This window comes from Canis lupus, chromosome 26 (assembly GCF_003254725.2).
Source record: "Canis lupus dingo isolate Sandy chromosome 26, ASM325472v2, whole genome shotgun sequence".
Classification (NCBI taxonomy): Eukaryota; Metazoa; Chordata; class Mammalia; order Carnivora; family Canidae; genus Canis; species Canis lupus.
Window position 1 is genome coordinate 3,964,049 of NC_064268.1, and position 26,010 is coordinate 3,990,058.

The window sequence follows — 26,010 nt, forward strand, 5'->3', positions numbered from 1 at the left end:
GACTCTCCTGTTTTCCATTAGAAAAAGAACTGGATGGAGCCATTAGTGAAAAATATTTTGTGTAGGTCTGAAACAATGCTGATGGAGAAGAGTGGAGTTGGGAACTGGGGAGAGCTCTCGGATTCATACTTTGCCAGCTCTTTTGAAGCAGGCGGACACCATGCTTCACAGACCCTTTCTCAAAGACCCTCTGCCACCACTGCCCATTTATTCACGGGTTCCTGTGGGGCGCAGAGAAGGAATGGGCTTGGCTAAAGGGATTTATTAAGACATATCAAGCCATTCAAGCCCTGGGTTTCCAGGGAAACCTCTCTTTTCATCCTGAAAGCCAAGTGTGGCATTTGCCCAAATGGCCAGGGTGATATTGGCAGTTTCAAAAGGTGTCCATATGGCTGAAAGAGCCCTTGGCAAATGCACCCACCAGTCTTTTTAGCTAGGACATCCGCACAAATTCTCAAAGATCCGACCAGAATCCCCAGCTGTCTTGCATTTTTCTTATGCCTCTAGAACTCTGTGTACTGTGCAACACCAACACCCTGGGATCTTGGACCTATGCCCTGCCCCAAACACACAGAGACACATACACGTATGCATGCACACAACACACATGAACAGATACACACACATACAAAACTACAAACACACCACAGATACATGCATAAACACCCACATACACATCACACATTACACGTGTGTACATGCAAACACACACGAACACACACATACATGCACACATCCAAGCCCTTCACAAATACAGCTCAAAAGAGGAACAAAGATAGCCTTGAGATTGACACCGAGCATTCCCTTCATCTGAGTTTAATTTGGTTTGGCCCAAGAGGGATGTGAAAAATACTTGGACCTCTTTCTGGCTCTAGCACATTGCGTCATCTGTCTACAGACAACCTCTGTCTGGGCAGCTGCAAGAATAAATAAAATGGTTCTTAAAGGTGAAATTTCCTAGTGTTTTTAAGTCTTTTAATTTCACACTTAACCTTTTCCAATTTGCAAAAAATCACCAATTGTTTAGATGGGAATATTGTCAAATCTTAGAGATGTTTGCTTTTGCCCCCATGCCAACCACCTGCATGACTAGAAGTGCAGGACCAGTTTACTAACCTCAGACAATCTGCATCCATCCAATATGGCCAGTCCCATTTGCTGAAACCCCAGGAGGAAACTGCAGGGAGCCAGGAGGAAACCATGGAACCTGGTCTGGCCACCAGCACAGGCAGCAAAGCCAACCACTTCCCTCCATTGCAGGCCTGAGCCTGACTGGTAACATCTTCTACTGAGCCCTGAGTTCAGCCCAGATCGTGACTCCCTAGTCAATATTTGAGCTTGACCCTTCCCCACCACCCTTTTAAATTAGCATCCCTTGTAGACTATGGACTGATGCATGATATTAGTCAGCTATAGTTTGAATTGGGGAGATGGCCGTTTAGTTTAAAAGGCACACATGTTTACAGGGACAGAGAAGTGGGTTGAAGCTTTTAGTGGTAAAATAACCAGTTTCACTACTGTCTTGAGATGAAATGCAATGTCCCTCTGCTACTGCTGTGGGATGGGGTCGTACCCTGATGGCCCCACCTGTGCTGCCGCCCCCATGTTCTGCTCATGACATAGGGTGAAACCAGCATTCTGCTTAAAACACACAGGATTTCATGCCACCTAACAAACGTTGTCACAATAAAACTCAGCTTCCTACATGGCAGTGGAACCAAGAATGCATCTTTCCTCTTGCTTCCATGTTCTCTATTTTCCAAGCATTCCAGAGGGACTTAAGGATGGTTTCAGTCTGGAATAGACCTGGTCTATCTGCAAAAGAAAAGCAAGGAGGTGAATTTCTCTATGTACACAGGGTATTTCCTGGACGCTGCTGGGCACTGCTTATCCCCAAGGAAAATGTTAATTGTCTTCTGTTCTTGCTTCCTCCCTACTTAGTGCCATATGTGCATTTCAACTCCTCTGTCTCCTTGTGGTTGCTGCTTCCCCAACCCCATGTTCTGGTCTCCAAAACAATGTCCCCATCCAGACCAAGGGGATAGACCCATTGCATCCACAGTATTGTCTCATAGAAACACCTGTACCTTCTGTGCCTTCAAGGATGCACCAAACTGCTGGGCTGTCAAGATGAATTAACTAAGATTAATCTGAGCCGTTCCATCCTGGAGTAATGATGGAAGGGACTTTGTCTATACCACACTTTGGATGGAATGCTTTCTTCAGACCCACAGTTTGAGTATCTCAACCATTAAAATCCTGCTCAATTTAGGCAAATGGCATAGGACCCCAGGGAGCTGCATTTCAGAAGTAATCAATCATTCATGTCCATTTTCCATGCTCGGTTATGCTTCTCAGGAAGCAAGGTCTGTTATGTGGATGGAAAATAGCCCATGAATATAGCCCATGGCTTCTAATTAGTAAGAAACTTTCAGAGCGGATATAATGCCAGGGAAATTTTGTTAACTTGATGAGAGTCAATGCCAAAGTGCAGAGAAATTTAGAGTCCCTGTGGTTTCATACCAAAATGTTTTTCTTTTGCTTCTTAACAAATATTACACTGCCCACAGACGTACGAGAGGTGGGGGCCGTTCTGAAAAGGGGATTCCAGCCCCCGTGCAATTTTTGACTTTGTGCCGACTGAGTTTTAGCACAAGGAACAGATGTGACTGCCCAGGAGCGACTGTATCTCACTGAGCGTCCGCACATTATCTCTCTCCATAAAGTCTTCTTCGGGGAGATGGCTCCGTTCCCAGCTCTGATGGCCACCTCCGCCACATGTCCACATTCTGAGTCTGTCCTGCACCAAGCCCAGCTTGCTCATCAGGGGATGTGTCGTGGTTTGCAGGCTGCTCTCAACAGGCTCCTCGCCCGAGAGGTGACATCCGCTGCCTTTCACCCACCACACAAGCCCTCTTCACCCCCCCAACCCTACAAAGTCCTCTTCCCAGGGGACATGCCCAGCTGACTATGCATGACTCATCTGGTAACTGAGTTTAGATGCTTCTATTTCAGAAGTGAATTCCCGTTAGGCTTGAGCCAAATGTCAAGTATCCAAATGGAGATAAGATAACTTTGAGAAGGAGCGGACTTCATTTGAATAATGATGTTGGAAGTACCATATACTTCTCTCCCCATCATGGGGCCACCTCTCCAAGCAGCCGTGCAAAACCGCAGAATTACCCCTAGGCTAACAAACAAGCTCTTCCTACTTAAGTGCTCACGGTCTTTTAAAATCATCTTTGTTGTTATTGTTAGTGGTTATTTCTGACCATTTTATTGTTTATACATGCATATGCTTTCTACATATTTTACATAGACACCTATTTCCTTGACAATCACGAAAACAATGCCTTGGAGGCTCTACATCCACTGTGCAGCATCTTTTAATTTTACATCAAATGACTTTGGATTCCTGGTTTCTTTCTCCAGTTAAGGGTTTGAAAAAAAAAAAAATCAAGCTTCGCCAGCTTCACTTCTCAAACCCCAGCGGTAACTTGTACAGGCCTCAGAACTTCAGCTCTGGGGGACGGGCTCAGTGGTTTTCCTCTGTTTATAAACACACAGGCACCCTACAGACAAGCGATACGGGAAGATCAGAGCAGAAGCTGGTGTGGATAGCCCCTCCTGGGGACAGCAGTGTGGAGAGGATGCTGTGCTCTCCTGGGAACACCCGAATCATCGCAGGTCAGAGTCACAGAGCAGCCTCAGACCACTCTGCGGGGAACTTCCCATTCCTGCGGACTCCCTGCTTAGAGCTGGTCTTCAGATATGCAGTCCCCCCTCGCTGCCCTGAGAGCTAGCTGTGGCCGTGGCCAGGATAGAAGGCACTACCAGCTGAAGCCAATGGGACAAGACGCCGCCGTGCCACCCGCCGTGCCTCCCGTGGATAAGAGAGCAAAGGCCGAGGGAGAAGTACTGTTAAGATACGAGGGTTGCATCTGAAAGACAGTGTCAGAATAATAACAGCCTTTCTGGAGCAGCAATTCTCAGCTGGGTGCTGGCCTAAACTCCTTCTTTCATATTAAAATGTGTGTGACAAAATAATTTGAAATCATAGAATAATAATGAGGTGCTGACTGCAGACCACAGCAATTAAAGATGCTAGCTTTGTTATTTTTGCTTAAGATCTGCCACTTTTAAAGAAATAAAACATTACAGATTCAGCAAAAAAGTAAAAAAAAATTTAAAGATCTGATTTTCTATCTCCCACCCTTGCACCATTGCTACCATTCATTTCCCTTGTATGTAAGCATACAGAATAGAGTACATCGTTGCTACTATTATTTTGAACAGATTGTTACCTGTTACATCAATTAACAATAAGAAAACTAGAACTTTTATTATACTTTCCCAAACGCATATTTCTTAGAGATAAATGGTTTAGCATAGACTAGGAAGGGCCATTCTAGCCCAAAATCCATCTCAGCAGCTATTCCATCTTAATAAATAAAAATTGTGCTTAATCTCCCTACCCTTAAATTATTTTGCTTCAGATCAATCCTGTGGTTTATCCAGCAGCATTTTATAAGTGATACAAGAACCATGCAACATGCAATTTCTTTCTTCTTTGCTACTGATTTACAGCTGCCGTGTTTTTCCTAACAACAGCTCAATCTTGGAATAGATGTTTCTTTTTGTGATTTGTGTGTATGTGTGTGTGTGTGTGTGTGCCCATGCCAATTATTCTTCTCCTTCTTCTGCACATCCTGTAAGTGTTTTGTCTCTACCATAAAAGCAATTTTGAATATCTTTACTGGGCATCACATACATGGACATCTCCATACTGTTAGATTGTACTATCATTCTATTTATCTCTTTTTCCTTTTATTCACACAAATGGCAAGCTTCATCTGCAACTGTTTCCTTGGTAACTCCTTTTCTGTACATATAAATACTATTTTTAGATTTCAGATTGGGTGCAAGAAATTGATGATTATATAGTGTTCATAAATACAGCTCAAAGTAGTTTGAAAGATTGGACCCCCCCCTCCCTGAAAGTGAGCCTCATCAGTTCCCCCAATGAAGTTACAGCAACCAGAGGAAACAAAACAAACATGTTGGTGATGTCGGCGTTTCCCCAGAATTCACATAGAAAAAAAAAAGCTTTATGTAAAACTTATTTGTTAAATACCCTCCTTTATTGACACTCACATATTAACCTCTTGTCCATTTCAGATACACTATATTTCAATAAAGAAAACCAGGAAAGATAAAGTGGGAATATGATTTTAGATGCTGCCCCTGAACACTGATGTGAGGATAGGTGGAGAAAACCGACATCCAGCATGGACACTCAGTAAATGGCAAGATCTGACAAATCCCAGGGAATACGACAATCAAACAGATCCTGAAGAGAGGACTACTTTTTTCCCCTATTCATATTTATAAAAGAATTCCAGAAGCCAAAGAAACTAGTTTCAATAGACACACAGGGCAGGGAGTAGGGTGAGGGGAATGAGGAGCTGCGGCCACAGAATTTAATGAGGCATTCGCTGTCACTCTTGTGCAGTGAATACCCCTGGCACCCAGGCGCACCTCAATCCCAGGCTTTTGCATACATCCATCTAGAGCAGTGCTCACTGCAAATAAGGGCTACATTCAGTTATGTTTTACATATATCTACTCTCAGGCTGTGGACAAGTAGTGTCCATTGTGCTTTACAAAGACCTAAGAATACAAATATCAACTCCCAAGCTCTTTCTAACTCCCAGTGGCCATTTGCCCTGAGACAATGAGTAATGTCTATGAGTTCTAAGTTCCTCATATTAGCACTGAGCTGGTCCCAGGAAGTGTGTAAAAATGTTGTCCTGCGAAGTTCCCAGTCTCTCCTTGTAAGTGACATAGAGGCACATCACATCTCGGCTTATAGCCCGGCCGTGATAGCCCTCCAGGCCTCTGACACCTGCTCGGAAAGGGATCCCCCCCAGACCGCCACAAATTAAGCTTTGTTAAATCATCCCCTATTGCTGAACAAACTCACTGCTCCACCGTTCAAAAAACAGAAGGCATAAAGGTGAATACAAACGTAAGAAAGTTCACATGTGGTCTTGCAGCCTCTCCATATAGTCTCTTAGGTCCCAGGGGCTCCCCAGCCCCATGTCCTGACAGACCCACTTGATGTTGTCCTCACTGTCGAACAGGATGGAGTTGGTGTACAGGCTGCCGTCCTCCGGGAGGACAGTGGTGCAGGAAGTGAACTTGTCTCTCTTCCGCTTGGGGCCCGATGGATTTAGAGGCTCACTTTTCATGTCTTTCTCATAGTCAGAGTCAAAATCTGTTATGTGACATTCACTGAGTTAATATAAAATCCTTAGGATCATAAATGTCTAAGGGTGTCACTAAACCATCACTAAACAAATTCCAACAACCAAGAAAATGAAATTAAAGCATTATGTTATAATTTTATTTCCTCCAAGTTTGTAAACACATATATAAATTTATAAACCATACATGTGGTTTATTATCAAATATGTTTTCAATACACAGGCAGAGAAAAACAAATATGTTTTAAAATCTGGATCCGTTGCTATCATACATTAAACTGGCATAAATAATGGGCTGTAACCACCCTGGTCTGAGGAGCAAACTTGTATACTGTAGTGAATGTAGTCCTGTGTATATTAGGTTAGTGAATGTCATATAACAGAATTTTACTTTGAATTTTCCAAAGAGTTTGAAAGATCACATGATGCATCTGAATCAATTTCAGGTACAACTAATCAGGCTACTGCTCAAGATAATATCACTTCAAGCATTCTTTATTAGAAAGACATGCTCATTTGAAGTATCTGAGAAAAGATGTATTATAGGGACTGGCATGCTTGAAAGACACAATGACCTTGGTATAATTCAACTGGATTTTCTACAAGTTTAAAGATGGAGCAGAGGTTTAAAGTTGCCCATAATTAATATAAACCAACAGATGTCTGGTGGCTATTAGCCATACTTGTTTAAATAGCAGAAATAGAATTTGCAAGAATCAATTATTATTTATTTTAGAAAGGAAAACACATGTGATCCTTTGGTCGTGGTCTACCAGTAGTCCCCCATCAGAGATAACCTGCTGCAAAGTGGTATTTGGACACATGGTTAGTATATAAAATAGTTAAAAGGACAATTTATCTAAAGTACTGAGCACTTTCCTCAGAGACAAGACTGGCTGGATAAGAAGCAGAAAAAAATTTCAAGGACCATCCGTCCTAGCTCTGAGGACTCTACTGATCTTGGCAGGTGTGAGAGGGAGAAAAGTGGTTTCAACTGACCAGGGACAAAAGGACCCTGGAATCCCACCTGCTGCGGGGCTGTGAGAACGTCCTGGGCAGACACCGTGGAGACGATGGCTCTTTTGTTCTCTCTGTGAGGCTTCAGGGCAAGAGACAAGCCGGCCACCAGCTGCACGCCCGGGTCTGCAATGGTGACGCGGTCATCTAGGACGATCACTGTCTTCTCAGCCAGGATGGAGTCGGAGAGAGGTGAGAGCACCTTCAAAGGAAGCAAGCAAGCTCCAGTCTGCACCACACATCATTAATGAGGAAAAAAGGAAAGAAAAAGGTAAAATGTCTACCAAAAAAGTGGGGCTTTATAACCAGGTGGACATCTTCTTTTCAACCATTTGTTTGCCACCATCCTTTACACTCCAAAGTATGTTCTCAGTGCTACATGGAAGTCTCCAGAGAGTAGGAACTAGCTAGCTAGCTAACTAACTAACTAACTAACTAAATAAATAAATAAATAAATAAAGCAAAAACCTGCCCTTCCCTTTGTCCAGCCACATGACAGATGCAGGTGGAGGGCACCTGCCACATTAGCAGGAAACATTCTTTCCAGGGACAAGTTATGGCTGTAGTGCTAGAACAACCCCTTTATTTGGATGACTGCTACCTTCTTTTTTTTTACTCCCCTGAGAAACACTGTTTTCTAAAATCTAAGATTATCAGAAACCTTGCTCTTTCAAGCAGAATGAACATCTCTCTCTTGCCTTGAGGACGAAGTCACTTTGACACAGAAAAGCAAGTCTGATTTCCAACTTTGGTGCAGTATTTCAAATAACGCAACATTCCCCATGCACTTGAGTTCTGCGTTTCCCTAGCAAACATCAGTCCAGACCGATGACCACAGCTCAGCCTGTCCTGAGCTATCCACATTCTTTTTTTTTTTTTTTAAAGATTTTATTCATTTATTCATGAGAGACAGAGAGAGAGAGAGAGAGAGAGAGAGAAACGCAGAGACACAGGCAGAGGGAGAAGCAGGCTCCACGCAGGCAGCCTGACGTGGGACTCGATCCCGGGTCTCTAGGATCACGCCCTGGGCCGAAGGCAAGCGCTAAACCACTGAGCCACCCAGGGATCCCGCTATCCACATTCTTTATTAGATTCTCACCTGTCCTCCGCCCTCACCAGCTTCCTATCAGACACCCATCTCTTTTGTCTGATAAGATGTCCCAAATTTCTTCTGTGTGTGGTTTCCCTAGAGCAATAGGTCAATAAACCTGACTTTTTGAGACAATAGATCTATACAGATGATCTTAGGACAGAGCTTGCTGGAACGCAAATGGTTTAAGAGAGCATTTTTTAATGTTTAATTACACCCTCCATTAAAAAACAAGGAATTATAAATAGATCAACTTAATATATTTTGCTTCCTTTGATTTATACAATATGAGTCATTTGTTTTCTTCAAAGACCTTGATTTAATTTAGTGATAATACCCCCAAAATGAAAGAATATTATTTCCCTGCTGGTGTTGGCCTACTAGAGCACAGAAAATGTAACATTTTTGTCAAAATTAATAGTTACATTTTAACAATCTTTTTACTAAAAATATTCAGAGAAATGGTGTCTTGCCTTCTTCTCCTGCTTAACTTTTTGCTCTTTGAGTAGTTAGATGTTTATAACGCAATAATTGTAGATCCTTGTAGCATCATTGAGCTCACTGGGAAAATTCAGTGCAAAAACAAGAAACTTAATGGCCTTAAAAAGTCATTTCACCTCATAAAACATCAATTTGCAACCAGAGTGATTCAGACCTGGACTAATGTAGTATCAATAAACCAAGCTTTTGCAAAATCACATTTGGGCAAACCCTCAATTGTGATGTGATAGGGAATATTTAAGCACTTTGTAAAGATAACGATCTGCTCTATAATTTCCCCACAGCCATCCTATTAAAATTAACTATGAAATATTTTCAATGACAGTCTAAGAAAAGAGAAAGCATGGCAGGAAATTATGCAAGTGTGTTGTAAATAAATATGACAAATAAAATGTGTCCAGACACTGCCAGTGCCCTGAGGTTGAGAGCCGCTAATATCAGGGACATAAGGCTTCTTTCACATTGTCTTAACTTAGCATCCACTGGGGAAAGGGTGAGAAATTGGATCTCAAGAGTCTCTAATTTACAGAAGCTTTTCCATGGTTAATTAACATGAATTTCTGGAATATGTGGTCTAAAGTCTGATGGATTCTGTGGATCATGTTCATTACTCCCTCTCACATACAGTCACATGCGTGCACAGAACTGCCTCACGCTAACATATCTGGATGCAAACGAAGAATGGGTTGAATATTTGGGGAAAGCGTCAAGCAGTGAATTAGAGCAGTGGTTATCCCCGGCTCCCGGCCCACCAGGGTCCTGCCACCCTGCAGCTGCGCGATCCTGCGCTCCTCCACCTTCATGAAATCTGCTACGAGGTCGGTAATGGTGATGTCAAACTGCCAGTGGGGCCCAGCATGTAGCTCAGCTGACCCAAGTCAGGCTCCCAGGCCACAAGCTGGTGGCCTACTGGTACTGCAGGGAGCACCCTCCTCTCCCCCATCCTTCTCCCTGTCGTCCTCTAGGTGGCCCTGGGACACAAACCAGAAGGAGCCTGATCATCATCAGGGGTGTTTTACATATCCTCAATTTTCCAGAAGCCATGGGACTGCGGTCATGACATGACAGGACTTGGCTTGTCTCCTGGTCAAACGTGTGTGTCCACAAATTCAGTTACAACCTCTTCAGGCATCAGGCAGGAGAGGTGTTGACCCGGTGCCAGAACTGTGGCTTCCTGCCCAGAGCTCGGGAAACAAACAACTTGTTTTTACTAAGGCAAGATCCAGCCAGCCAGAGAGGCGGCTTGAGGATGAAGACGGTGGTCAGCGGATCCAGAGCTTTGATGCACGGTAGGATCGCCCAGGGATGATCCTGCTGCCCAGTTTCAGCCCACAGCAATTTATTCGGAGTGTCTTGGGGTAGGAGCCAGGAATCCACATTATTTCAAAGGCGATTCCAACAGGCAGCAGTTTGGGAACTGATAATGTACCAAAACTAGCTCCAGAATGTAAGAAAACTAGCCCTACTGACCTGCCTCACCCTAACTCAGATGAGGCACATGACTGCTGTGATCCTCAGTTTCTTCCCCTGGGAAATCCAGGTGCCCCCCGGCCCCCCCTCCCCCGCTGTGATGTAGCAGGAAGGGGAACAGTACAGGTCAGCTTGGTCGGTCTGAGGCCGACACCTGACTCGAGCAATAGAATTTGAGGGTGATTGTGTTATTAGGATTTCGAGGACAGGTGCTAGGGGAGACCTCAATGGAGTTCGGCTGGATTTCAGGAGAGGCTGGAGATAGGAAGGCTCTGGAACTAGTGTGGTTGAAAGGGGCTTATCATGGGGACGCCTGGGTGGCTCAGCAGTTGAGCGTCTGCCTTGGGTCCAGGGTGTAATCCTGGGGTCCTGGGATCGAGTCCAGCCGTCGGGCTCCCTATAGGGAGCCTGCTTCTCCCACTACCTGTGTCTCTGCTTCTCTCTGTGTGTCTTTCATGAATAAATAAATGAATAAATAAAGTATTTTTTTTAAAAAAAAGAAAGGGGCTTCTTATGAATAACAAAACACCCATTCCATCTGTATGACTCTCCACTGAGGACAGATCAACTATGATAACAAAAGGTGCTCGAAATTGCTCTTATCGCTGAGAAAAATCCTGAGGGTGCTGGAAGCTGTGATCCAGGAGCCACAGACGAGACCAAAATACATGTGTCTTATAATTCACAGTATCACAGGCAGGGTCCAGCCTGGCATCAGCTCTCGTGGGAACATTAGCGGCCACCATCACTGCTGTCACTTGGCACATTGGCCTGGTTTCCAGCCACGGGGCCTCCTGCTGCACCCTGGCCCCCAGAGGGCATCGGCCACAACCTCCCGTCACTAGGCAGGACTGCTCCGCTGTCACTTAATCCTGTCAGCTGCCAAGCGGGGACAGAGCAGAGCAGCCATTAGCAGCCCACACTGTCTTGTCAAATAATAGCAGCCACTTAAGTGGCTGTTAGACTCCATAGGACATAAACGCTTTCCTCTCTAATCCACTTTCTGTTTACACACAGGATAGGCACTTCATCCCCTCATTTCAGCTTTTCTTCTGCCTCAAAAATCAGATACTCAGCCCCAGGCAGTTAGCGGCTCCCTCATTATGCCCCCATGCTGGGGGATTGATTGCCTCAGAAACGCATGATTCCTTGAGCTGATAGCTATTTCTAATGTCAAAGCAAAACAACAACAAAAATCACTTATTTATGATGATATTTGGGCAAGTTTCCTTTTCTTCTTTCTCCCTCCAGGGCGTTTATACTGGGTGTCTCTTTATAGACTCTGCTACACCTGTTATGGAAGAACTATTATAAAAGCAAATTTATGTCGCTGGGTTTTTTTGTTTTGTGACAATGTTAGCAACCAGGGAGCTGCGAGCATGCTGTTTTAAGGTGGGCCACCGCATTTCTTAATCAAATATTTGGATAAATGGAACACAGGCCAACAGCTGGTAAGGGGAGCAGCCGGGATCAGGAGCTCTGAATCTGGCTCACTGACTCCTTACCTCCTCAGCCCCAGGGAAGCGAAGGCTCCCAATTTGTCAGCAGAGGTCAGAAGTCTGGCCTTTAAAAAATAATAACTAATAATAGTAACAAGGCCTGTGGTAAGAACACTTAACATGAGATCTACCTTTCTAAACTTCTAAGTGTAATATATACTACATATGCTTTGTAGACCAAATGAAACATATTTAAGGAAAAGACTTGGCCACAAGAGCAAGGGAATTGGGGCTTAAAAGTCACCCCCACAGGTCTTTCTTCCAGACTACGCAGGTCATCCCTGGATAAGATGTGCCTGGAACCTCCCCTTCAATCCCCGCCGACAATCTTCCTGGGGTTTCCTCCAGGCAGACTAGGGTACCACCTGCTAAGATCAGTGGAGCAGACACAAAGTGCTCACTGCAGGTCTCAGGCTCCTTGCTGGCCTCAGGAGCTTGCTGGACAGGTGGGGAGAGAGAATGGGGCCACCCAGAGTCAGTCCAGCATCTGAGAAAGGATTCCCAAGTTGACATCCTAGTATTCCATTAGAGATAGTCTAAAAGGCAAAAGCAAACTAAGCAGAAAACCAAAAGCTTCTTCCTTACCCCGAAAAACACTAAGTATTGGGTCATTATTTTTCTGAAGAAGTCGTGCCCCTCCCAGTTTCGGTAAGAATGAGAAGTTTGTCTTCAGACAGGCGGTACTTCCTCAGACCTTCAGCCTACAGGAAACAGATTCCCCTCCTGAGGTCAAAGACACCCCGCCCCCGCCCCGCCCCTCCTAGGCCTCCTGTGCCATCCTGACATCATGAGAGACCCACCCCCTACAGCCTTAGGTGCAGGGTCCTGTGGACCCACGGCCACTGGAAGCTGGTCCCAGGCTTCTCGATTGCCTCCCAGCTGCATTTCTCTACCTGCCCCTCTCCTGCCCCACCACGACAACAGATGTTTACACGCATGTTCATACGTGTAATGTATGCAACCCCACTGAGGTTCTCTGCGCTGCACTGAACATTCTTCTAATCCCACTCATTGCTTTCCTTTTATTTCTCCAGGCTCTTTTAGTTTCCAATATCATTTGTCATCATGAGGAGCCAGGCTTCTTGGAGGCATGGATGATTCTAGCGGTATATCTGTCCCCCTTACCTAGTTTCAGCAGATGATCCCCCTTCTAACTTATCCTCATAAGGCCAATAAGAGCATAAGGCTAGGACACAGGAACTTAGGTCTATACCATTCATCTCATCACGTGGGTATTTATCACCTCACATTGTCACATGAAGAGGGGTTGTACTGGTTCTGCACTATGTGTGTGTATGTAGGATATATGTATTGGAATTACTCATATAAATATAAAATATAATGTATAATGATATATATATAATTATATGGTGATATACTATATATAGTATATATGCATGGTATCATATATAATTTGCATGTATGTTTTAATGAAGTATTTTACATTTCATATATATTTTATATTTATATAACATACAAATATGTTATATTTGTAGGCATTATATGCATTATATATTCAATATGTATATTATGTTATATAGTATGGGTATAATTTCTATGTATCCTTTATGGGTTACTGTGTATTTCTTGCATATTTTATATTTATAGAACATAAATGTTTTATAGTACATGCATTATACATAGTTATGTTCTAGAGATATGGAGTCCTTGGATTATAGAACAATAATATGAAGCGCTATTATCATTTCCAATTGCCTAAGAAGCAGCTCAGAGCCAGGCCGTATGAGTAACCAGCCCAGAGTCGCTGAGCTATAAGTGGCAGAGCCGGAACTCACACCTGCACGCCGGCTCTGGCATCTGCGCTCTCCACCATCACACAGTTATTTGGAAGAGAAGCAGGAGTTTAATCTGTGTGGCCACCCACCCCCTGCCCCAAGTTTGCCACTATCTGGATCTGTCTGTCTCAACTGCAGGGAACCTGACAGTGTATTATTATAACTCCTCATCATCACCTGCTTTCAACCTGACAGATGTGAAGCTCCATCTCAAGGAAGGAAAGCTACATGATCAGATAGTATGTTTCCCACACATATATGAAAAAAATGCACAAATCTATTAACGGATATGCAAACTATATAAAAAATTGACAGTCCTTTTTCATCCAAATATAAAGGATAATTTAATATTCTTTACATTGTTTACAAAAATGATTGCTTAGTTTCTGCCACTTAAGGAGCATTTAAATTTTTGGTTTTGCCTTGTATTCAAATAACCTCTGAAATCAGTGTAAGGCTAAGTGTCATCACTCTATGTGGAGCACTTATCATACACTGGGCACTGTTCTTGGAAATTAATATGTACTATAGCCATTTAATCCTCACAGTACTCACATAAGGTAACGTATTCTTATTCTTCTATCATAATGCACCAAACAAAGCTCAGAAAGGCCCATTCATCAGGGGTACAGAGCTAGCAAGGGACAGAGTCAAGAGCTCATGCACCTGGATGCAAAACCAAGGTTCTTAACAAATTTAGGTTAATAGCTCAGCTCAAATACACGGGACAGAGGACATGCCCTTCTCTCTCAAGCAGTGTGGTCCAGTTGGGACACAGGAGAATGAGCATGCAGTGAGAACTTCATGACCGATCTCCATGGTCTTCCAACCCAACTCCCAGGGCAAGGGGCCAGGATCGCCAGCTCGGTGCAGGGACCGAAACCAAGAGGACCAAAGCCCACTTGGCTCTCCCCAGCCTGCCTGTGACCCCAGGTCGGACACTCGCTCTCCTAAGCACTAAACATACAGAGTCTGTAATAATTAGTAAACTAATTGGGGTTCTGTATGGGCAAATAAGATTTCAAAATAAGAAAAACTGATTTATTTTAAGAAAAAACAAGTGGGTTATATCTGCTGGGTTCTATAAAAGGGTAGAATTTCTTTCTGTCTCTGCAATTTCTTAGCAAATTGCTGTGATGCGCAGGATGTGATATTCTGATTTAATACTGATTCCATAATGAAATTGTTGTCTTTCTCCCCTACTTTTTTTGGCGAGGTTTTCAAACAAGATATTGTTTTTAATAATGCTACCTAAAGCTCCCATGGGAATCTGCGAGATGAACATATTCACTGGTTGTCTTCACGACATAACTTCAGGAAGGATCCACTGTTCACCTGAATTTGAGGGACACACTACATTTTCAGGCGAGACTCCTGACACCTCTCTCAGTCAACCTCCATTAGATGGCACACAATATTTCTGGATTCTATTTGATGGGCCATCACTATGAGAAAACCAAAACACGTTAGTCTTTTTCCTCTACGGAAAAAGCTCTGCCTCAAAACACTTTTGGTAACGTTTTGCTATTTCTAGATAAGTATCTTCCAAAAATTATTCCTTATCAAAACCTCAGAGCATCCCAGGCCAAAGACTACAGCTTAGTACAAAGTTTAGTATACGCTTATTTGTAGGATGTTTTCATGTTAGCATCTCATCCCTCGACTTGGGGGATTCTAAAAGCACCACCAAAGCTTGTTAGCTTAGGAAAAGATCCAAACACTTCATATTCATCAAACGGTGCCCCAGAAGGGATTAAGAGCTGTTTATCTGGTGAAAGCCCAGCATATGGCACTGCCCAGCTTCTCGCACCCGCTCTGACTGCACACAGTGAGCCTGCTAGAGAGAGGTGCAGTTAATTAGGTTCCATTGGCACAGATGTTGAAACCAAAGCTTAGATGTTCAGGGTTAGCACATAAATTAGTCACACATACGCACACAAACACACATAAGGTATTTTGGCAGGATAAACAGGTTTCAAGGGGAAAAATAAGACAAAGAAAGTTCTGCAGAAAATTTTCCAACTTCTATTAAAGCTACTTAGGAAATTTCTATTAGGACAAAAGATCACTTGGAAAATAGGAGAATCATGCATTGTTTATGTACAGTATGAGGCATCAATAGCAGAGAGTTTATTTCTGTGATTCTCGGGATGGACATAAGTAAATGCAACAGTGGCCTCTCAACCACCTATTCCATAGAGATTGGAAGAACTCTGAAAGACCCAAGTGGACAGGACCCAGCAGACATAAGACATGTTCCTCACTGTCAAGAGAAGGTTGGCCCTCCAAACTCTCACTCTCATGGAGTATGTCCTCAAGAGAACCAAGAATTCAGAACCGAGCCAAGCGCCGGGGCTTCAGGAGAAACACTTTATTGAATACCGAGATTTACACTAGTGATTCAAAATGAACTCACCATCATATTATCCTGTACATCCATGGTATAATTCAATTTACAAGAAGGTATTTGACCTATAAATTCTTATGAATAAAGGAGTGGCATGAAGCACACTGTTCAGAGAAGGTAAACAAACACAACACAACACAACACAGCCCAGCCCAGCCCTGCACAGCCCAGAGCAGAGGCACAGCATCAGGTCTGCTGCAGTGTACTTGGGGATGTTGAGACAAAGCAAACCGGAATAAGCATAGTTCGCCCGAGGGAGGCACCAGCACACCTAGAACGAATTGCTTCCATGAAGGAATGTTGGCTCTGCCTTTTGAGGGCATCTGATTTTTTTCAAAAGAGGTAGGACATCCAGGTTTAGAGCAAAATCCATCAAATTTGAACATTGGTCATTAACAGGAAAACAGTAAGACATGATTCTGGCCAGACAAAGCAAGTCTTGGGCCTGTATTTGCCTCAAGAATTGCTGTTTTCCAGCCTTGACCATGTGCTTTCCTTGACAGTATGACTCTGATGAGGGAGCAGAAGGCTAGCTGAGGACAAAGCAGAAGCTGACACCCTGCAGTCCCTCCCACAAACACACACAAGGGGAGACAGTTGTGACATTCCTCAGGCATTCCTGGCTACCCTAAAGCTAAAGGAAGGGAAAACAAATGGTTAACTTAATAGAGATCATGGTCCTGCAAGACAGGAGTCTCCCTTGATTTACAAATGTCTTGGTAATTTAAAAGAACAAAGCATTCTTATCAATAACCTAACTTCCAGAAGGAAATGTAGATAAATTTAAATGTCCTTATAACCTATAGCCCAACTGACAGATACTTGAGTCTAGCAGAGTGTCATGTTCCTCCAGGAAGCTCCCAACTGTCTTCAGGTTAATGCCTTGCTAGAGGTAAAAACCACCTTTGTGTAACAATGGCATGGCCTCCAGTATCTTGTAGGTCCCTTTAGCAAATGAAAGTTCTTTTGAAAACCTCCTTTTTTTCCTTACTGTAACTCCCCACACAACCCCCAGGACAGCAGCTCTTCCTGCCCATGGGCTCCGTCCACCATTTTGCACCGAAGACATCTCAAGAATTCTTTCTTGGTCATTTGGCTCTGAATTCCACCAAACTCACCTATATTCCAAAATGACATCAAATCCAATGTCCAGCGAAGGAAACTGATGTAGGTTTATGTTTATTTTTTCAAAACATGAAACCATTTGGCACAAATTGCACCTCTTTGACATGATGCTTCAATCCTTATCAGGCAGTTCTCCTGGTTCCCATGGACTGTAACATAAATGAGAAAGTTTTCATCACATTGGTGAATGTAAGTGGATCCTTACAGGCTCTGGGGATGGGGGTGGGGGACTTGTCCTGAGAAGAAATCTGGATTCTGGGGAGAGGTGTACAAAGACTGATTAGTGATGTCTTCCCTGGACAGGTGCTAGGGAGCTATGGCACGTGTGTCTGACCTCTGCCATTTTAGCTACAAATTCAAGTCCAAATTTCTTAAAAGGTTCTAAAGGTTCTTCCATTCCTAAAAACAATACAATTTACAAGATGCTTCTGGGTAACAAAGATTGGCATCTTCATCTCTTTGGTATGAAAGCCAAAAATCACATAAGCAGCATTTCAAACAAATAATTTAGTATTCATACTTCTCCCTAACCAATTCTCTCTTTTTTGAGGTTATAATCCTTAATACCCCTGCCCCACATAGTTACCTGCACAAACTGTCTCTCCTGGTTAGAAGGGGGGACCATAGCTTGGGATCCTCTGTAGTTCTCTTATGCAACCCGCTTACAAGCCCATGAGAACTCAGCTGTGATTTTTTAAAAATTAAGATAAAATTCACCTTGTAAAGTGTACAAGTTGGTGGGTTTTTAGCAGATCCACAGTTATGAAATAATCTATCTACTTTTAGAACATTTTCACCATCCCCAGAAGAAACCACATACTCATTAGATAGCATTCTTCAAGCCTCACTCTCCTCCCCCACCAGCCCCTGGTGACTGCTCATCTGCTTTCTGCTTCAACAGATTTTTCTCTACTGGACATTTCATATAAATGGATTATACAATATATGCCCTTTTGTGCTTGGCTTCTTTCACGTAGCATAATGTTTTCAAAGCTCATTCATGTTGTGACATAGATCAGGGCTTCATTCCTTTCTACAGGTGACTAACCTCTTATAGGGATAGGCCAAATGTGCTTATCCAACCATCAGAAAATGGGCATTTGGGCTATTTCTATTTTTTTTATATTATTGCCATGAATGTACAAGTTTCTGTACAGACTTCTATTTTCATTTCTCTTGGGTATATACCTAGAAGTGGGATTTATGGATCATATGAGAACTCCTTTAATATTTTGAGGATCTGATAAACTGTTTTCCAGAGGAACAGCACCAGTTTACATTCCCACCAGCCATGTCTGGGTATCCTAATTTCTACACTTTAGACAACCAAGATTTTGAGAACAAACAAACGTTCCACACAAAGTACCAGCTGTTACATTCCAGACTTCTCTACCCATCCATAAGAAAACATTTCAAGATCTTCTTTCTTTGGGTTGTCTGTCAAAAGGAAGAATTCTCCACTGGGGAGGATGTACTACACATAAGGTACATCTTGCTGAATCTTTGACACAGAAGCACCAATTGAAATATCAGTTCCTGTTTATCAGTTGAGACATCATTTCCTTTCAAATATCCACCTATCAACTAAGAATCCTCTTTTTAATGAACCAACTGGAGTAGGCAGTTAGTAAATGGTGCATTGAACTTAGACTGGGTATATATGCATGACTGAGTTATGATTGAATAAATCAATGATAGATGGATGAATGAACAAGCTCAATGAATATTTACTGAACACCCTATAGGAACCAGATGCTGTACTGACCTGCAGACAGAGTAAACAGAGACACGTGAGAGCTCATAAAGATCATGTTTTGTTGTGGGAGATGGACAGAACCAAGCAAATAAACTAGTTGCAGGGGAATGTCAGCTAGTGGCAAATGCTATAAGGGAAGCCAAAGGAGGTAAAGGAGTAGAGAGGCTGAACAAAGAGGTTGGAGAAGCCGGCAGGATTCAGATCTCACTGGCCCTTGCAGTCAAGGTCAGGGGATGGAGGGAAAAGAGATTTTGAAGATATTATGACTTCTTCTGCTCTGAGTCTTTAACTCTTCAACAAAATTGTCACCAATGTTTCTCGATGGTCTCTGCTTAAGCATTCCAGGGGATTATGTTGATCTTGCAACAGAAATTCAGAAGTACTCTTTCCTCTCTCCTATCCACATCCTACATTATTGCCTGAATTTCATGATTTCCGAAACTCATATTCAAAAACTCTTATCCAATGACCAATGTTCAATGACTCCTCTCTGACCAAGGGTAAACTCCAAATCCCTATGCTCAGCTTCACATTTGTCCTTCTACACTATGTCCCAGCACCTCCCCTGCTAACTGTGTTCCGAGAAAACTGGCATCTCCCAATTTTCCCAAGCACATCAGGCATTAAAAAACCAACAATTAGCTGATGCTTTCTCAATGTAGAGAATGACTTATTTCTCACTGCCTTCCTAATCAAATTCTCTCTGTTCCCTCCTAACCCCCGTATCTACTTCTAGATCCTTTTGTCATTTCTCAAACCTCTAAAAAGTATTCTATCACCACCTGCTGAGATGACGTAGCTTTCTATCCCAGTTTTAGCTGAACATCTAGTAAAGCACATTGAAAACCTGTCAGAGGCAGGACACAAGTGAGCTGTTCATCTTTATATCCTCCACATACAGGGCGAGGAAAGGCACAAAGTATATGAGTGATGTGTGGTTGGATGGGTGAATGGAAGGAAAGATGGATGATGCATAGATGGATGCATGATGGATGGATGGATGGGTAGATGGAAGGATGAAAAATGAATGAGAAAAGCTTCTTCCGGGATCCCTGGGTGGCGCAGCGGTTTGGCGCCTGCCTTTGGCCCAGGGCGCGATCCTGGAGACCTGGGATCGAATCCCACGTCGGGCTCCCAGTGCATGGAGCCTGCTTCTCCTTCTGCCTGTCTCTCTGCTTCTCTCTCTCTCTCTCTCTCTCTCTCTCTCTCTGTGTGTGACTATAATAAATAAATTTAAAAAATTAAAAAAAAAAAGCTTCTTCCTTTCCCCTTGGCAGGGAAGCCCTGCCCAACAGGAGAGCATGTGAGCCAACCAAGTCCTTCAGACAGCTCAGAAATCACTTGCAGTAAGATGTGCTACCCAAACTGTATCAGAGATCTTCACAGGAGCTTTTGGACTGAACTTAGTTGGGAAAGATTCTTTTCCTTTCTTATTATACAGTTGCACAGATAAGAACTTGAAGCTACTTGTGGCCATGGTCCCTATTTTATGGAGAAGCTTGTTGGGAGAGGTAAAACTGATGCATAGATAGAAAAAAGAGACACACAGAATGTGTTTGATCACAGTTTCATCTCTGGTTCCTATCATCACTAACACCCCAACCTTCTACATATGGGCTGATGAATTCTGATATATTCTCCTCCTTGCCCCCTAGAATTCAGTGGTTCTCACCCAGGGACAATTTTACCTCTAGTGTAAAAAGGGATATTTAGCAAGGTCTGGAGAGGTTTTGGTTGTCACAATTCAGGCAAGTGGTTGGCACTGGCATCTAGTGAGTAGATGCTAGTAGGGATGCGGATCAACACCATACAATGCATGGGACAGACCTTCACAACAAAGACTTATCAGAGCTCACCTGCCAGGATTGAGAAACCTTGAATTGGTTCAAACTCCACTTACAGCAAGGATCTTGACAGTACTTGTGAAGGCCATGCCCTGGGGCTGAAACCTGCACTCTACCCAGTGGGCAGACCGACCCGGTTACATCTGCAAGTCAACCCTCAGAACATCTGTCCTACAAAGGGAGAGTTTCCAGGTTAAAATAGTCCATTTTCATGTGTACATTGTCTTCCCCGGAACACATGTGAAAACCACTTTCCTCTCTTTCTTGATTTTGTTCTCTTTGGGTCAATGTTTACAGGTCAATCTTTGAAGTTAAACCAAGTAACAGCAAAGCTTATTAGCCCTGACTTTTTCAAACAGCTCTATCAACATTCAACATGGTTTATGCAGGCTGCAGATGTGGACCTATTGATTGCACTTGAAAGAATGCCTTCTTCCCAGAGAGTAGGGGTCTCCTTCTCTATGTTTGCTGCCTCTGTGCTGACAGGCCTTGGTCCCTGAAGCTTCATCGACCAGTGCAGCCACTGATTTTTTTTTAATGAACTTGTGTATAATGCAGAATATGATAGCTTTGTATTGATTCAGTCTCAAGGGATGTCTTCTTCACAGAGAAAGACCCTCTCTAAATGTTTCCCATTTGATTTGGTTTGGTTTGGTTTCATTTTTGTCTCATTTTGCTGTACCCCTTATCTTCAGCACACACAGAAATGAGATGCTGCCCCGTGTGAATACCATCAGAAGTCTGGCTGCATGCAGAAGTGCTTGCTTTCCAAATGCTTCCCCAGAGGGTCAAAGACTCTGGTTGATCTTAGTATGCTCACTGTAGTCCTGCATCATCTACTATGACACTGGGATGCAGTCCTGATCCACAGGGCCCCCCACAAATATACCACCCAGTGAAAAAATCCCTGAGATTCACCAAGTGTTTCTTGATTTGTATCAACCTGGGTGATGGTTCAAAGCCAACCCAACACTCTGGAGCAGGATGAATTGGGACACAAACTCACTTTACTTGTTTGGTACCTGAATGATGTGGGCATGTCAACTCCCAATTCCTTAGTTACGGTGAAACAGGGATACTGTCACTTGAATCTTGAAGGACTGTGGCATCCCTTACTTTAAATAACCAACAAAAAGGACTCAAGGAAAGAACCAGGCACCTGAGAATCATTCCTCAGGTTAATAAGTAAATGAAAGAATAAAAGCAAATAAGAAGATGCTTCATCTGAATAGATGGAATATTTTGAGAAGATTAAGAAGCTGAGGCTTGGACACACGAATACCTGCCCAAGGTAACGTCAAAGGTCGTAGTGACAAGGGAGCAGAAGGCAAGCTGAGGACGAAGCATAGATGACACCCCACAGCCACCTCCCCACTCCCAGGTGGGAGATGTGTGGCCGTCCTCCGGCACTCCTGGTTGGCCTAAAACTAAGGGAAGGAAAAACAAATCATTAACATCTAGAGATCACCATCCTACAAGACAGAAGTCTCAGTTTACCAACATCTCAGTGATTTATAAGGAAAAAGCATTCTTGTTGATAAGAATAAACTTCCAGAGACTCATAACTCAATTTTCTGGAGCCCCAACATCAACCTCCCTCCATTGTGATGTGGGAAACAGAGGCAGAAGTTAATGTAAACAGAATTAAGTTCCTTTATGACCTGCAGCCTGTTGACAAGGGCTTCTCATAGGAAGAGTATAATGTTCTTCCAGGCAGGTCCCAGCTGTCTTCATGTGAAAGCCTTACTAGAGGGAAAAACCTCAGCTTGGCAACAGCCAGGCCCCCAGAATCTTGAGAGTCTTCTTTAGCTGATGAAAGTTCTTTTGGACAACTCCTTTTTTCCTTGCCTCTCCCAACTCCAAAATATATAATTAGCCATTCCTCCTAACCCCAATGTGGCAACTCTTTCTGCCCATGGGTCCTGTCCCCGTGCTTTAATAAAATCACCTTTATTTTTTCACCAAAGATGTCTCTAAAATTCTTTCTTGGCCATCTGGCCATTGATAGTTCCAGGCCTCATCAACATTCAAAAATTATATCAGTAGGTGCACCTGGGTGGTTCAACTGGCTAAGCTCAGGTCATGATTCCATGGTCCTGGGACCGAGTCCCACAGCAGGCTCCCTGCTCACTGGGAAGCCTGCTTCTCCCTCTGCCTATGTCTCTGCCTCCATCTCTGCGTGTGTCTCTCATGAATAAATAAATAAAATCTTAAAAAAAAAAAAAAACTAGGGAAGCAATAGAGAGACCAGGGGCTATGGCAGTGAAGAGACAGTGGGGCAGAGGTGAGCAGGTGAACACAGGAGAGCAGAGCAGAGCAGAGGAGGGATGGAGTCCCTTCGGGAACTTGCCAAGAGTCGAAAGGTGCCCTATGGCTCTCAGGCCACCTGCCAGGGAGCTGCCCATCGTCTTAGGGGTCTGTACATCTCTCAGCCACACTGAGCAAAGTGCCAGGCCACTGCTTCATAGCAGCAACTGGGTAGGTCTTGAGATGGGGAAACATGAGCTTCCGGCACACAGCTGTGAATGCACCTTGCTCTCTCCTTTGGAAAAGCAAACACTCCACCACGAAGTCTTTCGATGGAAAGATCAGCTTTCTGAGATGGAGCCAAGAAGGCAACCAAAGCGGATGCCCTCAGGGATCAGACAGCGTCATCTGCCACAACTGGGGCCAGGCTGACAGGTATTAACCAAGTGTCTGCACACCCCTTGCTGTACAACTTCTGAGTGTCACTTTGTATTAGAACAATAGTCACGAAGGGAGGATTTGACAGCCTCAATGCTGTGACTAATAGCATCTGACAAACTTTAGTAAAAGGACCCCACTAATGGCTGACCACAGCTGAGCTACGGCCCTGCGATCCTCAACACACTGGAAATGCTCTTGCCCTTTGGGCTTTAACCTTGCAGAGACACAACCCTCCAGCCCACTGAGTTATTCCCAGGAGCAGCAATAATGTTAATACTAAATTTGTATTTGTTTTGTGAAATGCATTTTACCAATTATCAATTATATGAAACGCCTTATTCACTGCTGTTCCCCTATTTTGCTTCAAGAAGCACCTGGAAACATGAATGTCTATTGATTGATCGATGAATAGTGATATATCATGTTCATGTATCAGGGCTGGAGAGGCAGCCTGAGCTTATTTTTTCTTTTAAGAGGAAGAAACATGTTCTTGGAGTTGAACTGACTTCCTGAGCATTACTTACCCTGCTGTCTGTTTTCTCCTCTGTAAAATGGGAACAGGGACTCTACATTACTTCTTTCGGAACTATGGAGCCTTAAATGAACTGGACACAGGAGTTCCTTAGAACAGCGGTTAACCCCTATCACTGTCATATCATAATGCCTGCTAGAGTTACCTGAATGCTGTTTCTTCTGTACCTTGTAGCATTATTAAGAAACCAAGCACGTTGGAGTGGGAATTTATTATTGTTGCTGAGAGCCTAATAGTCCTTCCTGCTTCTCTGAGTTGACAACATTCTGATTTTCCCCGGGAGAGACCACACTTCCTTAGCTCAGCCCCTGCCTACTGCCTAGAGCCAGAACCAGGAGTGGCCTGGTGACCCAGATGTGACACTCACCACACTCCTCTCCCCTGAGCAAAGTAGCCATGTGGGAGACCAGATGGGGCATAAGTCACTCACCTTGGGTCAATTCCAGGGCTTTTGGTGAAACTCTTAGGAACAGAGACCCCCTTCGAGCCAGGCTTGCTGGATGGAGAAGCTGCAAGTCAGGGGTCACCTGGACCCCCTCAGGGGTGACCTCTCTTGAAGGTGATTCTACCCACAAGAAGAGCAGAGTCCAACAGGGGAAACAATTGGCGCCTAGGATGCCAGCCTGGTGCTCCTGATGTCTGGATTGTTGAGTGATGCCAGCCAATGTCTCATCACTTCTGTGAATTCTACTTAGGCTGAATTTTTGTCCCATGAGATTGAAAGCATCCAAGTTAATACAGTTATTTCTGCAGGAATCAGGAGGAATGGATGGGCAGCTGATTGACTACACTTGGCAGACATTTAAACCCAGTAAAGCACCAAAACAGAAAGGAAGGTCTTCTTTGCTTTCACTGAGCACAAAATGAATGCATCTGCAAATGGAACACGGCAGTAAGGGCCAGGAATAAGCAGCGTCTGAGAGCCAAGTCTCTGAGAGTAGCACTCTCCCGAGGAGGCAGCTGCAGGAGCTGGAGAAGGCCCAGGGAGGCTGCAGGCAGAGCAAGAAGCCCTGGCAAAGCTCTGGGCCCCAACGGAAGCCGGGGGCCTTGCAGCTTCCAGCTGCCGCATTGAAGGATTTCAATTAGGAATGTCAGTTCTTAACGGAGGGTGCCAAAACAGTAGTGAAAAAAACCCTCCACAAATCTGTCTAATTAATACTGAAATCATAATCTACGCAGCAGGAGCAGAAGATTAAGAATGAAATGTTCTCTCCCATCCAGATAAGAGGAAATAAATGCCATATTTCCAACTAGAAAGGAGTGACAAATGTTAAACTATGGATATAAGGGAACACAAACCTGGACCTGACATTTTGTATTTAGATTCTTGGCTCCTGGTGACGGACAGTGGGAAGGAAATAAACGCCCAGTCATTAATTTGCAGGAAGTGTTGACAAGTATGGCCAAGGAAGAGGCAAAATCTTCTAAGAACCGTGTACTTAAGCTGTCTTGCACATCCATAGCCAAGGCTAAAACCAGTGCTGATGTCCTGTGCTTGCTAATACGAAAAGGACTTCTTTGTATGTGTGCACTCTGCATGCATGGGTGAGCACGCCTTTGTGCATACCAAAATGCTTATTGTATAGGGTTAGCATGACCTCATAGGAGCTCCTAGTTGTAATAAGAATAATAATATTGTTAATAGTGGTAGTAACGTAGAGCCCTACAATGCCAAGGTAAATAGGACACGGTCCCTGCATTCAGGAAGGTGGAATCTCAGAGGAACGGCCAACCTCTCCCAAGCTCATCCCCTAAAACATGCCCAGGAAGCCCACAGAGGACTCTGCACAGGCTGATCCCAGCACAGGCAGGCCAGCCGTGGAGTGGGAGAGGTCTGGCTGGCAGAGCAGGAGTCCTGAGCTGCCTGGGGACCCGAGTGTGGTCCTGCGTTCCCACGTACAGAGGGCCTCTCTCAGGAAAGAAAAATGCTAGAAAAAGTCTGGTTAAGCCAATGAGACTCAGGAGCCAACTCTGCATAAAGAATCGTGATATTTTCAGCTCCATAAGCCAGGACACTTC